This window comes from Balaenoptera borealis, assembly GCF_965194805.1.
Source record: "Balaenoptera borealis genome assembly, chromosome: 7".
Lineage (NCBI taxonomy): Eukaryota > Metazoa > Chordata > Mammalia > Artiodactyla > Balaenopteridae > Balaenoptera > Balaenoptera borealis.
This window is the reverse complement of record NC_138864.1, coordinates 108173589-108186460: the sequence shown is the minus strand read 5'-3', so window position 1 is coordinate 108186460 and position 12872 is coordinate 108173589. Positions and strand designations below refer to the sequence as shown.

The following is a 12872-nucleotide window of genomic DNA, read 5'->3' as shown; positions in this document are numbered from 1 at the left end:
TGTTGATTAGTTCCAACAAACAGTGTTTTGATTGAGTCTTTAGGATTTTTTATATATAGGATCATGCCATCTGCAAATAGTGACAGTTTTACTTTTTGCTTTCTGATTTGGATGACTTTCATTTCTTTGTCTTGCCTAGTTGATCCTAAGTAGGAGTACCATATTGAATAAGAGTGGTAAGAGTGGGCACCCTTGTCTTATTCCTGATCTTAGAGGAAAAGCTTTCAATTTTTCACTGATGAGTACAGTGTAAGCTGTGGGTTTATCATATATGCCTTTATGATGCTGAGGTATGGTCTTTCCATACCAAATGTGTTGAGGATTCTAATGATGAAAGGATGTATTTTGTCAAAAGCCTTTTCTGCATCTATTGCGATTATCATATGATTTTTATCTTTCATTCTTTTAATATGGTATATCACATTTGCATATGTTGAACCATCCTTGCATCCCAGAGATAAATTCCTCTTGGTCATGATGTATAATGCTTTTTTTTTTTTTTTTGGCATATGGAAATGTATTACTATCATGCTTTCATTATCAAAACTTATGATCTTGGTCTTTCCTTCCTGCCTTTGTATAAGGCCAAAAGAGAGACATTGGCTACTTTGACAACCTTAAAGCGGACTCCAGGAATGTCACCAACAGCATGACCTTTGAGACCAAATCCAGCAACCAGAATTTCATCATTTTCCTCAGTAAAATTCAAACAACCATCATAGGGTACAAAGGTTGTGATTTTTTTTTGCCATTCTTGATGAGCTGAATCCTGACACCCTTCCTGATGGCAGAATGTGGCTGTTTGGCTTCAACCCTACTTTTTCAAGCACAGTTCCCTTGGCATGAGAAGCACCTCCAAAAGGGTTGGCCTTCAGGGCTGTGCCCAAATGGGCTTTCTTGTACTGTTTATCATGCCACTTCTGGTCTCGTCGGTGGCTACAGAGCTTCCTGGCAGTATGAAGACCGCGACACTTGCCCATCCTGCCGGTGCCACGGGCCTGAACGAAAGAGTATAACTCTTTTAATGTGTTTCTGCTCTAGGTTTTTGCTTTGTGGTTACCATGAGGCTTACACAAGATGTCTAACAGGTAACACAGTGCATTTTAATTTGATAGCAGCTTGACTTCAGTCATCTACGAAAGTTTCACCCTTTTACTTCTCCGTTTTTATATTTTTGATGTTGCATTTTCATATTGCGTATTCATTAACATATTATGGTAGCTATTGTTACTTTTAATACTCTTCCTTTCACCTTTATACTAAAATTATGTGGTTAACAAACTATCCTATTACAGATTTAGTTTCTAGGTCTGATTGTATATTTACCTTTACCAGTGTGTTATATACTTTTGTATTTTTTGTCACTGCTTAGCTTCTTTTCGTTTCAGCTCAAAGAACTCCTTTCAGCATTTCTTGCAAGGCAGGTCTAGTGGTGATGAACTCTCTCAGCTTTTGTCTAGAAAAGACTTTATTTCTTCTTCATATCTGAAGGATAACTTTGCTAGATAGACCATTCATGGCTAGCAAGTTTTTTCTTTCAACCCTTTGAATATGCCATTCCATACTCTTGGCCTGTAGGGTTTCTGCTGAAAAACCCATTGATAACCTAATGGGTGTTCCTTTGTAGGTTACAATCCTTTTTTCCCTAGCTGCTTTTAGAATTATTTCTATATCCTGAGAAATATTAAAAATATAAAAATGGAGAAGTAAAAGGGTGAAACTTTTGTAGATGACTGAAGTCAAGCTGCTATCAAATTAAAATGCACCGTGTTATCTGTTAGATGTCTTGTGTAAGCCTCATGGTAACCACAAAGCAAAAACCTAGAGCAGATACACATTAAAAGTGTTATACATCATGACCAATAGGATGATCTATTAGCATGTATTTGGGTGCCCAATCCTCTCCTCAGGTTTAGGAAGTTCACAGCTATTATTTCTTTAAATAAATTTTCTGCTCCCATCTCCCTCTCTCTCTTTCTGGAACACCAGTTATTATATTTGTCCTTTTGATGGAATACTATAGACCACGTAGGCTTTTTTCACTCTTTTCATACTTGTTTTGTTTTGTTTATTTGCCTCTAACTGGGTTATTTCCAAACTCCTAATCTCTAATGCACTTGTTCCGTCTTCCATTTGCTCTGCTCTACTGCAGATTCTACTGCATTTTTCATTTCATATATTGAGTTCTTCAGCTCCAGAATCTCTGTTTGGTTCATTTCTATGATTTCTATCTCTTTGGGGAAATTTTCATTTTGATCTTGTTTTTTGTTTTTTTTGAGATTTCATCAAACTGTCTTTGAGTTTTCTTGCAGCTTGTTGAGTTTCTTCAAAACAGCTATTTTGAATTCTTTTTTGGCTAGATCACAAAATTCTGTACCTTTGAGCTTTGTTATTGGAGAATCATTATTTTCTTTTTGTAATGGTATGTTTCCTTGATCTTAAATGTTCCTTGTAGTTTTGCATTACTGCTTTCACATTTGAAGTAGGAGATGCCACCTTAAACCTTTGTTAGTTGGTTTCTGATGGACTATCCTGTTCAATAGTGTCGTTATTACCTGGGGTTTTATCTGTCTTTGTATTGGTACTCTTACTCCACTTCTCTTGCTCCCTCGTGTGGCAGGATTCTTAAACTTTTATGTCTTCTCTGATGCTTACAAGTCACCAGGCAGGCTCCTGGAAACCTCTCTTTTGTTTTCCAGAAGGTGGTGCTATAGCTTTAGTTTGTGTTTTCTCCCTTGTCCACACTATGTGGCCTGTTTCTGAGTGTGCTTCCTAGCCACAGGAGCTTACTTTCACTACTGCAGTAGGAAGCGTGCACATGGAGATGCCACAGACTAGGGCGAGGTGTGGGTTTAGCACTGGCCCATGGATCTAGTAGGGAGATCCTCAGGTGTGGTACTCCCAGGGGTTTGTGGGTGGACTTCCTGCTGAGTGCAATCAGCAGGAAAGGCGTCCCTTCTCTACCTCTTCCCCCACATCCAGTCATGAAAGACCAACCTCAGAACTCTGGGTGCTATTGGAGAGAAACAGGTTTGTCCCACACAACTGAGGTAGCTGGGTACTCACCCCAAACTATCCTTCCCCGCCCCTAACGAGGGAGAGGGCACTGCCACTGGATACATCAGCCTGGTACAGTGTTTCCTTGGGGGAGGGGACACTGGGAAAGTTCCTCTTACCACCCCCTCTGCTGTGACCAAACTTGTTTTGTTGTTGTTGTTGTTTCTAGAATGGTGTGCTGGAATCTCCCCTCAGGAAGGCTGGACTTCTGCGAATTCCCTCTCATGCATGAGTATCTGCCCAGGTCAGCACTCTCCAGTTTTGGGGTTTTTTTTTTTCCAATCATAGCAAGAGGGGGTTCTGGGCAGGTTCACTGGCTCCCTTGATTCTGCAGCCTATACCGAAATCTGTCTGCCTATTACTGGATGCACAGGTAGGTGAGATTCCTGGATCCCACAGCTCCCACAAAGGTGCTTTTGTTTGTGGATGGATGTCTATTTTGTTGTTTTAAAAAGGGGACAAAAAAGAGGAATGTTTTATGCCGCCATGATGCTGACATCACTCCCCTGATGTAATGTTCATTCTTTATGACATATTTCATAACTGGAAATTATTGTGTAAACAACATGATATGATAAGGAGTTGATAACTATTCGAGCTGCCACCTTCTGGGTACACAATGGGATTGTTCTCTGGCTCTTTGTGGTTGGGTAAGGGCTAAAGCATGTAAAAATTGTAGACTATGGTGCAGAGTTTGGACTTTAGTACAAGGCAGCCACTGGTGGGTTTAGGAGAATGATATGATATGGATCACATTTTAAAGGGATAATTCTTGCTGCTGTACGGAGGATGTATTGTTGGGGGCAAGTGTGGAACCACAGAGCACAGTTAGAGAACTAGTAATGGTGAGATGATGGTGACTTGAACTTCACTGATTACAGGCAAAATAGAAGTGGAATTTTTTTGAATGCATTTTGCAGGTGTATCTGAAAGGACTTACAGAAAAGTGGGGAATAGGGGTTGAAGGAAAGAGGGGGATTGCAGATGATCACTGTTTTGGGTTGAACAACTGAATATATGGTAGGGCCATTTACCATAATGGGAGCAAATGAAGGATTAACAGGTATGAAGAGAGGGAATGGAGCTTATTTTTCTCTGTATTAGCTTTAGACAGCTATGTGCACATGTTAAATAAACCACTAGAGAGACAATCCCATCTCTCAAGGGAACACCCAGAGTCAAAGATGTATATATTTGGAAGTCAGTAGTATACAAATGATATTTAATTCAAAGGACTAGATTAGATCATCCAGAGAGAATATACATAGAATAAAAGATGTGAAGACAGGAGAAAAACCAGGTTAGTATGCAGTCATAGAAGCCAAAAGAAGAAAACGTGTTTTGAATGCTGCTGAGAGACTGAGCGACATATTAAGCAATGATAGTATTTGACAAATGGAGCTAATTGGCAGCTTTGACAAGGGAAGTTTCGACAGAGTTCTGTGTGGTGGTGGGGAATGGGGGAGGCAGATGGAGAGGGTTGAAGAGAAAGTGGAAGAAAATGAAGAAAGAGAATGAAGGGAATTTTGGTCAGTTTCCCTCTGAAGGGGAGCCAGACTGGGCTTGGAGGAGATATGTGGTGAAGGCAGATTTTCTTTCTTTAGGATAGGGGATGCTAGAGTGTGCTTGTTTGCTGATGGTGATTCAGGAGTGAGGAAGAAGCTAATGATGCAGGAGATGAAGAGGTTACTACACCGGGGAAGAGAGGGTTCTGATCCAGGGCACAATGGAGGGGCTGTCCTTTCACTAGAAGAGAGATCCTCCATCCAAGGATGGAAAGGCAGGTAGATGTTGGTTTTAATGATGAAACTACGAGGGAGGGAGTGCTCCTTGATTGTGGCTCTTTTCATTGACTTATGAACAAAATAAGTGGAATAATATTTGATGGAACTGAATAAAGACCCCACTGCACATCAAAAAGATTCCCATGAAACAATAAATTAATGACAGTCAATCAACCCCTGTATATTTCTTGGTTAATCTTAAGATTTAAGGGTAAAGAATGAATTCTATAAGCATGTAAGTGGAAAATAAAATTACAAAAAAAGCAAAAAGGCAGGCTGTACTTCTGGTCCAGCCATGATGGAATAGCTAATAACAGATGAATTCTCCTGCTGAAAACAACTATAAAAGATGTACAATGTACATTTAAAAACTGTTTAAAATATTTAAAGAATTATGTAACTCAGGCAGGATTTGAGGCGTTACAATATGTGAAACAAAGGAAACATAGTGAGGTGGACTTCATATTTCCCCTGGCTTTTCCCTTGAGGGCATTTGCTATTTCACAGTAAAGCAGGGGAACAGAATCCTAGTAGAAAGCAGCAGATAGAATGTTTAATTCAGAGATGACACAATCATATATACAGAAAATTCAAAAGAATCATTTATCATAATTAATAAATGCATTAACAAGGTCACTAGATACAAGATGGATATTAAAAAAGCAATTGTCTTTCTATATACCAGCAACAAAAAATTAGACAATGGAATTTCTGAAGATGTGCTGGCTTTGACTCACAGATATAGAAAACAAACCAGGGGCTACCAGTGGTGAGAGGGAAAGGGGGAGGGGCACTTTAGGAGTGAGGGGGGAAGGGGTTATTATGGGATTATATGAAATCGTGTGTGAAACTTCTCAAAATTGTAAAGCACTATAGAATTTAAAGAATCTGTCATTTAATTTTAAAAATGGGCTGACTTCATATTATGACAAATATGTGATGGCAGAAAATAAAACATTGTCTAACAAGTTTTGAGGGGAAATGTTATTTATTTATTTATTTATTTATTTATTTATTTTTGGCTGTGTTTTGGGTCTTCATTGCTGAGTGCGGGCTTTCTCTAGTTGCGGCAAGCAGGGGCTACTCTTCGTTGCGGTGTGCAGGCTTCTCATTGCGGTGGCTTCTCTTGTTGTGGAGCACGGGCTCTAGGCACGTGGGCTTCAGTAGTTGTGGCACGCAGGCTCAGTAGTTGTGGCTCCCGGGCTTAGTTGCTCCGCAGCATGTGGGATCTTCCCGGACCAGGGCTTGAACCCATGTCCCCCGCACTGGCAGGGGGATTCTTAACCACTGCGCCACCAGGGAAGTCCCGTGGGGAAATGTTTGTGATGTGCCAAATTTTCTTTTTCTTTGAAGCAACAGAAAGACAATCTTAAATATGCAAGGCTGTGCTAGTTTTAATGGTGAAACTATGAAGGAGTGCTATTTTCCACTAAAAACTATTTGATTTTGTATTTCAGCTGGAAGATGAATCAAGACAGAGAATTCATGATTGCTAAAGACATAGTTTGAAAAAAACTGGCAATGAGCGTCAAATGATCTAAAAACAAGTAACTTTAATATGCCATTAAGTGTATTCATAAAATATACCTTTTAGGCATATATGCAAGGTATAATTTTTAGAGTAACAACTGGACAAAAATAGTAGGTAGGTTATAACAAAAGTGGAAGATAGAAGATAGTTTTCTGAAACATACTACCATTTCATTATTGACATTAGTCTTTAGAGAATTATAGACTTAAGTGTATTTTTAGCTTTTTATTGAAGTGTAATATGCATATATAAATATGTACATATTGTAAGTATACAGCTCACTGAATTTTATCTAGGTGAACACACCTTGCAACTATTCCAGACATCAAGAAATAAAACCTTGTTAGGACCTCAGGAAGTTAAGCATATTTTTAAAAATAACTAGTAATAACTGGTAGAACAAAATGAAAGACACCAACCTACCCTCCAAAAAGTGTAATTATTAAAGGAACTACAGTTTTCTAAATAAACAGAAGAGGGCGCACGTGAACTGTGAAATACAGTGAGCTGTCTGAAATCCTTATCCTTGCCTGTTATTGCTAGTCCAAGAAAAAAACAGAACATTTCCAAATGAATGGCAAATGGAAGGTAACATACAAACAAAGCCAACATATAAAGGTAACATAAAATAAAAATCATAACATTTCAGCCAATAAAAAAATCCCTCCCAAAAATGAAGCAGAAGGAAACACGCACAATAACCAAACTAAACTAAACATTGTTAAACATTTGCAGGTGTGAAAAACACCTAGTCACAAATTCAAACACTCAACCCCTCCCCCCAAAACAAAACAAAGCAAAGCAAAACCCAAGATAACATAAAATGAGAGTCTCGCAATAATGGCGGAAGAGTTTGTTTGCGCCAATCCTCCTACAAATAACAGCCATGAAATTCCTATCAAAATATAAAAACAACCACTTGAAGGCACTAGAGAACAACCAAAAGGAAGAAGAAACAAGAGGAGGGGTTGACACTTGGGAAGAGAGATCAGACTGGGTAAGTTTTCCCTTTTGATTGCTTTTAGACTAAGGGAAGCCCACAGTCCTCCTCCAAGGGAGCTACTAAAACTTAGATTGCGGTCCAGTGGTTAAGAGTCAGCGGTTGAGACTCCACGCTTCCACTGCAGGGGCCGCGGGCTCAGTCCCTGGTCAGGGAACTAAGATCCCACATGCCATGCCATGCGGCCAAAAAACAAACAAACAAACAAACAAAACTTAGATGGAATCTCACAATCTTAATAGCTTGAAGAATCAAAGGACAGAGTTTGAGGCACCACAGCAGCTATTAAGATGGGAGTTGTTATTGTTGAGTTGTGTCTCCCCAAAATTCAAATGTTGAAGTCCTAATCCACAGTATCTCGGAATGCGACCTTACTTGGAAATAGGGTCACTGCAGATACATTTAGTTAAAATGAAGTCATGCTGGAGAAGGGTGGGCCCCAATTTAATAGGACTGGTATCCATACAAAAGGGCAAAACTTGGACAAAAACACACACAGGCAGAGTGACACATGAACATTGGAAGGTGACTACAAGAACAAATTTTCCAATTTTTCTGAACATCAAAAAAATTTTAAAGAGAAAAGGAAACATACTACACAGAGAAAGGAACATATTAAATAAAACAAAATGCACAGTAAATATAACATTAAAATAGATATTAAATCAAGCCTGTCACTCATTTCAATGCATGTAAATGGAAACTTACCTACTAAAAAGATTTTCAGATTGATTCACAAAGCACAACCCTACTCTGTGCTCAGGAGATACAACTAAATCAAAGTGATTCAAAATGGCTAGAACGAGGGAGATGTGTAAAGGTATAGCAGGCAAATAAGACAATAAGAAAGCAGAGACTGTGATCATGATATCAGAAAATGTTCAATCTGGACAAAAAGCATTAAATGAGACAGCAGAATACTTGATAAGGCCAAGAGCTTAATTCACAATGATAATACATCAATTGTGAATATATGTAACACAAATAGCACAGAAACTACCTTTATAAATCAGAAAGTTAAGGATATACATACATAAAACCACAGCAAAACTAGGAGATATCACTTTTGGTCCAACACAGGACACAAGTCAAATGGACAAAAAATAAGATTATAGAAAATCTAACCAGCATAATCAATATGTAGAATATATATATCATGCTAATAGGGCCCCACCTCAAGGGCATACCAGGCGTTTCTGCTTTTCTGCCTCAGAGCCTTCTGAAAGGCACTGAAATTTGCTGATATGGACTGAATGCTTGTATATTCCCCCAAATCCGTAGGCTGAAGCCCTAACCCTCAGTGTCATGGTATTTGGAGGTGGGGCCTCTGGAGGTAATTAGGTTTGGATGAGGTCATGAAGGTGGGGCCCTCGTGATGGGATTAGCGACTTTATAAGAGAGAAACCGGTGAGCTTGTGCCCTCCCTCCCTCTCTATCTCTGTCTCTCTGTCTACCGTGAGATGACACGGTGAGAAGTTTGCTACCGGCAAGTCAGCAAGACAGTCTCCACCAGAACCTGACCATGCTGGCACTCTATTCTCAGACTTCCAGCCTCTGGAACCTGAGAAAATACTTTTGTATTGTTTAAGCCACCGAGTCTATGGTAGTTTGTTATTGAGTTGACTAATATACCTGCTCAGCACATGAGCTAGCCTAGAAGAATGGAGAGGAGAATTAATGTCCCAGTGCCTTTCATCAACCATGGTGGATGAGAGCTGGTGGATAAAAGTGAGAGTTACAGAGTTGCAGAGGCTGAATTCCTGGGGAGTATGGCTGAGAGATCAGGGCATCCTTCCTCCACCCAGCCTAGGCTCATAGTATAGCGGCTCTACCACAAGCACAGCCAGTAAAGAATATCAGGGCCCCAAATGCCCTTGCTCCAGCTTGCTCATAGGGCAGACGTTCCATGCCAAGAGAGGCAAGCCACTTACCGAGCTTCCTGCACCTAAAGCAGGGTGTCTCTCCAAAAGAAGCCAGTTCCAGAGATTTTGCCAAGAAGGAAAGACAGTCTACAGGATTAGAGAGCATCCAAGCTCTCCCCAAAAGAACTGACTTTAGGGCTTCCCTGGTGGCGCAGTGGTTGAGAATCTGTCTGCTAATGCAGGGGACACGGGTTCGAGCCCTGGTCTGGGAAGATTCAACATGCCGCGGAGCAACTAGGCCCGTGAGCCACAACTACTGAGCCTGTGCGTCTGGAGCCTGTGCTCTGCAACAAGAGAGGCCACGATAGTGAGAGGCCCGCGCACCGCGATGAAGAGTGGCCCCTGCTTGCCGCAACTAGAGAAAGCCCTAGCACAGAAACGAAGACCCAACATAGCAATCAATCAATCAATCAATAAAATAAATAAATCTTAAAAAAAAAAAAAAAAGAACTGACTTTATTTGAAATAGTGTGAGAACATTCAAGCCTAAGGACACTCTCAAAAACAATGGAGATTTTGTTGGTGAGCAACTAAGAGGAGGCTGGTAGCTTCATTAGAGCAACATACTAAATCGTGGGTCAGCTAGCCTAACCATAAAAAAATCGGGGAAAGAGACAGCTACAAAAAATACTTCTGAAGTCAGAACAAACCTCAAAGACCTGCCTCAAAAACAACCCCTGCAAAGTGGCCTGATGTAATCAGGTCAGACTGAGGAGTAATGTATACCCTAGGGCATTGAAAGCAATAGACCAATCAGCTGGCAGTTAGTGAGCCTAACAGCTGGTGAGAAGGAGACAGTCCAAGGGAGTCCTGCAAAAGCCATGGTCAGACCAGGATGACCCTGCACAGGCCCAAGGCTGCACCCACTGAGAAGCAACATCAGAGGCTTCACACTGTGGGAATAATAGACTTCACTAAAATATTGCAGCCGGTCACTAAACAAATGAGCAGACAACAAGCCCCAGCATGGGAGGAAATCAGTATCCAGAGTTGCTACAAAATATTCCAAAATGTACAACTTTCAACAAATAATTAGTACACTTTCAACAAATAATTATGAGACATGCAGAGAGACAGGAAAGACCATACACAGGAAAGAAGCAGGCAACAGACTGCCTATGAAAGGGCCCAACTGTTGAATTTAACAGATAAAGCTTTCACAGCAATCATTAGAACTATGCTTAAAGAGGTAATGGAAACAGTTCTTAAAGAAGTAAAGGAAGAAAGCAATTATACTCCAGTAAAGATGTTAAAAAAAAAAAAAAGTAAAGGAAGGAATGATGACAATGTCTCATAAAATAGAAAATATCAATACAATAAAGAGATAGAAACTATAAAAAAGAACCAAATGGAAATTCTGGAGACAAAAAGTATAACAGAAATGAAAAATTCACTAGAGGGTTCAATATTACATTTGAGCAGGCAAAAGATAGCGTTGACAATTTAAAAAGTAAATTTATAGAGATTATGTAATCTGAAGAACAGAGGAAAAAATGATAAGTGAACAGAATCTCAAAGAAACGTAGGACACCATGAAGCACATCAATATACACATAATGGGAAGGAGAGGAGAGAGAGAAAGGAGGAGAAATAATGGCTGAAAACTCAAGAAGCTCACCAAACTCTTAGCAAAATAAACACAAATGCTGAAAGTCAAAGATAAAGAGAAAAATTTGAAAGCAGCAAGAAAAAAGTGACTCATCATTTACAAAAGGATCCCAATAAGATTAACACCTGACTTTCCATTAGAAACAGCAGAGGCAGTGGGGTGGCATATTACAAAGTACAGAAAGAAAGAAAAATTGAAAGGAGAGATATACAATTCAACAATAATATCTGGAGACTTAAACACGTCGTTTTCAATAATGGATAGAATACATATATAACGTTTTCTCCTATCATAGGACCCAGCAATCCCTTTCCTAAGTACATTCCCAAGAGAATTGACAATCTTCACAAAACAACTTATACACAAATATATGTAGCAGCTTTATTCATAATATCCCAAACCTGAAAATACCCACATGTTTAACAGGAGAATGGACACATTGTGCTACAGCCTCACAATGGAAAACTACTCAGCAATAAAAAGGAAGAGATTAATTTCCTAGGCAACAGCATGCGTGAATCTCAGAAACATATGCTTAAGGAAGCAAACACAAAGGAATATATATGTACTTCATTATTTCACTTATATGAAGTTCAAAAATAGCAAACTCATCTCTGGTGATAAAAATCAGAATACCAGTTGCCTCTAGTGGGGGAGTATTTACTGGAAAGTGACACAAGGGAATTTGGGAGGATTATGAAAGTGTTTTATATCTTCATTTGGGTGTTATTTTCACGGGTGCCTACTGAGTTAGAGAAAGCTACAGGTCTCCTCCTGTGTAGGGAGAAACCCAGTCTTTCCCTTTTGAGTTTCTCCTGTGTGTCTCCTCTACTCTCACACTACTACCACGTTCACACAGAACATCACTTCTGATACTTCTTGTCACCAAATGTGTGGGAGTCTTTCCTACGCCAAGAAATTCTCTGTGACACTGGCTGTCCTACAATTTAACTCAGTTCTGACCCAGTCTACCTGGAGATAGTGTCAGAACCCACAGCTCCCACACCACTTCAAATGCCAATTGCAAGAAGTAGGTTCCCAGGTTACTCACAACTTCTGTCCGACGTGGCTATACATTGGAGGGTCCCATGACCTCCTCCTCAGTGTGATTAATTTGCTAGAGTAGCTCACAGAACTTAGGGAAACATTTATTTACATTTACCAGTTTATTAAAGTATATGATAAAGGATGCAGATGAACAGCCAGATGAAGAGATACACAGGACAAGGTCTGGCAGGGTCCTGAGTGCAGGAGCTTCTGTCCCTGTGGAGGTGGGGTGTGTCACCCTCCCAGTGTGGATGTGTTTGAACCTGGACGTTCTCTGAACCCTGTGCTGTTGAAATTTTTATGGAGACGTCCTTACATAGGTATGATCAATTATTGACTGGGGCTAAAATTCCAAGCTTCTAATCATGTCTTGGTCTTTCTGGTAACCAGCTCCTACCAGAAGCCATCCAGGAGCCCACCCATAGTCACTTCAATAGAATAAAAGATGTTCCTAGTGCCCGTATCACTTGGGAATATACAAGGGTTTTAGAGCTCTGTGCCAGGAACTGGGGACAGAGACCAATATATATATTTTCTATTATCTCATACATACATTTGTCAAGTGTATGTATAATTAAGATCTCTGTATATATAGTATATGTAAACTGTATCTCAATAAAACTGAGTAAAAAAGGAAATTCATAGAACTAAAACTGAAATTCAGAAATAAAATCTCTGATTATTAAACAAGCCAAAAATTTAAATCTATTTTTTTTCTGCCATCCTTCTGCTCTAGTTTCAGAGAGAACATCTCTAACCAGGGGCCGATGTGGGTCTTGTGGGGCCTGAAATGTATGTAATTTTGGAGATCTGTTGTGAGCAAGAGAACACAAATGTACAAATATAAAATTAGGCAGGAATGAGAATGTTCATTTAAAGTGATAAAACAGTCATAGCAAATTTAAAAATTGTAAACATATGA

General features: G+C 39.7%; 1 long non-coding RNA gene and 1 pseudogene across 2 annotated transcripts; one reads left to right on the top strand and one right to left on the bottom strand.

Annotated features, from left to right (window-relative positions):
- Positions 1-376: 376 nt before the first annotated feature.
- On the bottom strand, positions 377-1028 carry LOC309632088 (small ribosomal subunit protein uS12 pseudogene; annotated as a pseudogene). The gene has a single exon. The product of its transcript is annotated as a small ribosomal subunit protein uS12 pseudogene (transcript).
- A 2237-nt stretch (positions 1029-3265) lies between these two features.
- Positions 3266-7699, top strand: LOC309632106. Its single transcript, XR_014246734.1, has 2 exons — positions 3266-3301; positions 6299-7699. It is a non-coding gene; the product is annotated as an uncharacterized lncRNA (long non-coding RNA).
- Positions 7700-12872: the final 5173 nt, after the last annotated feature.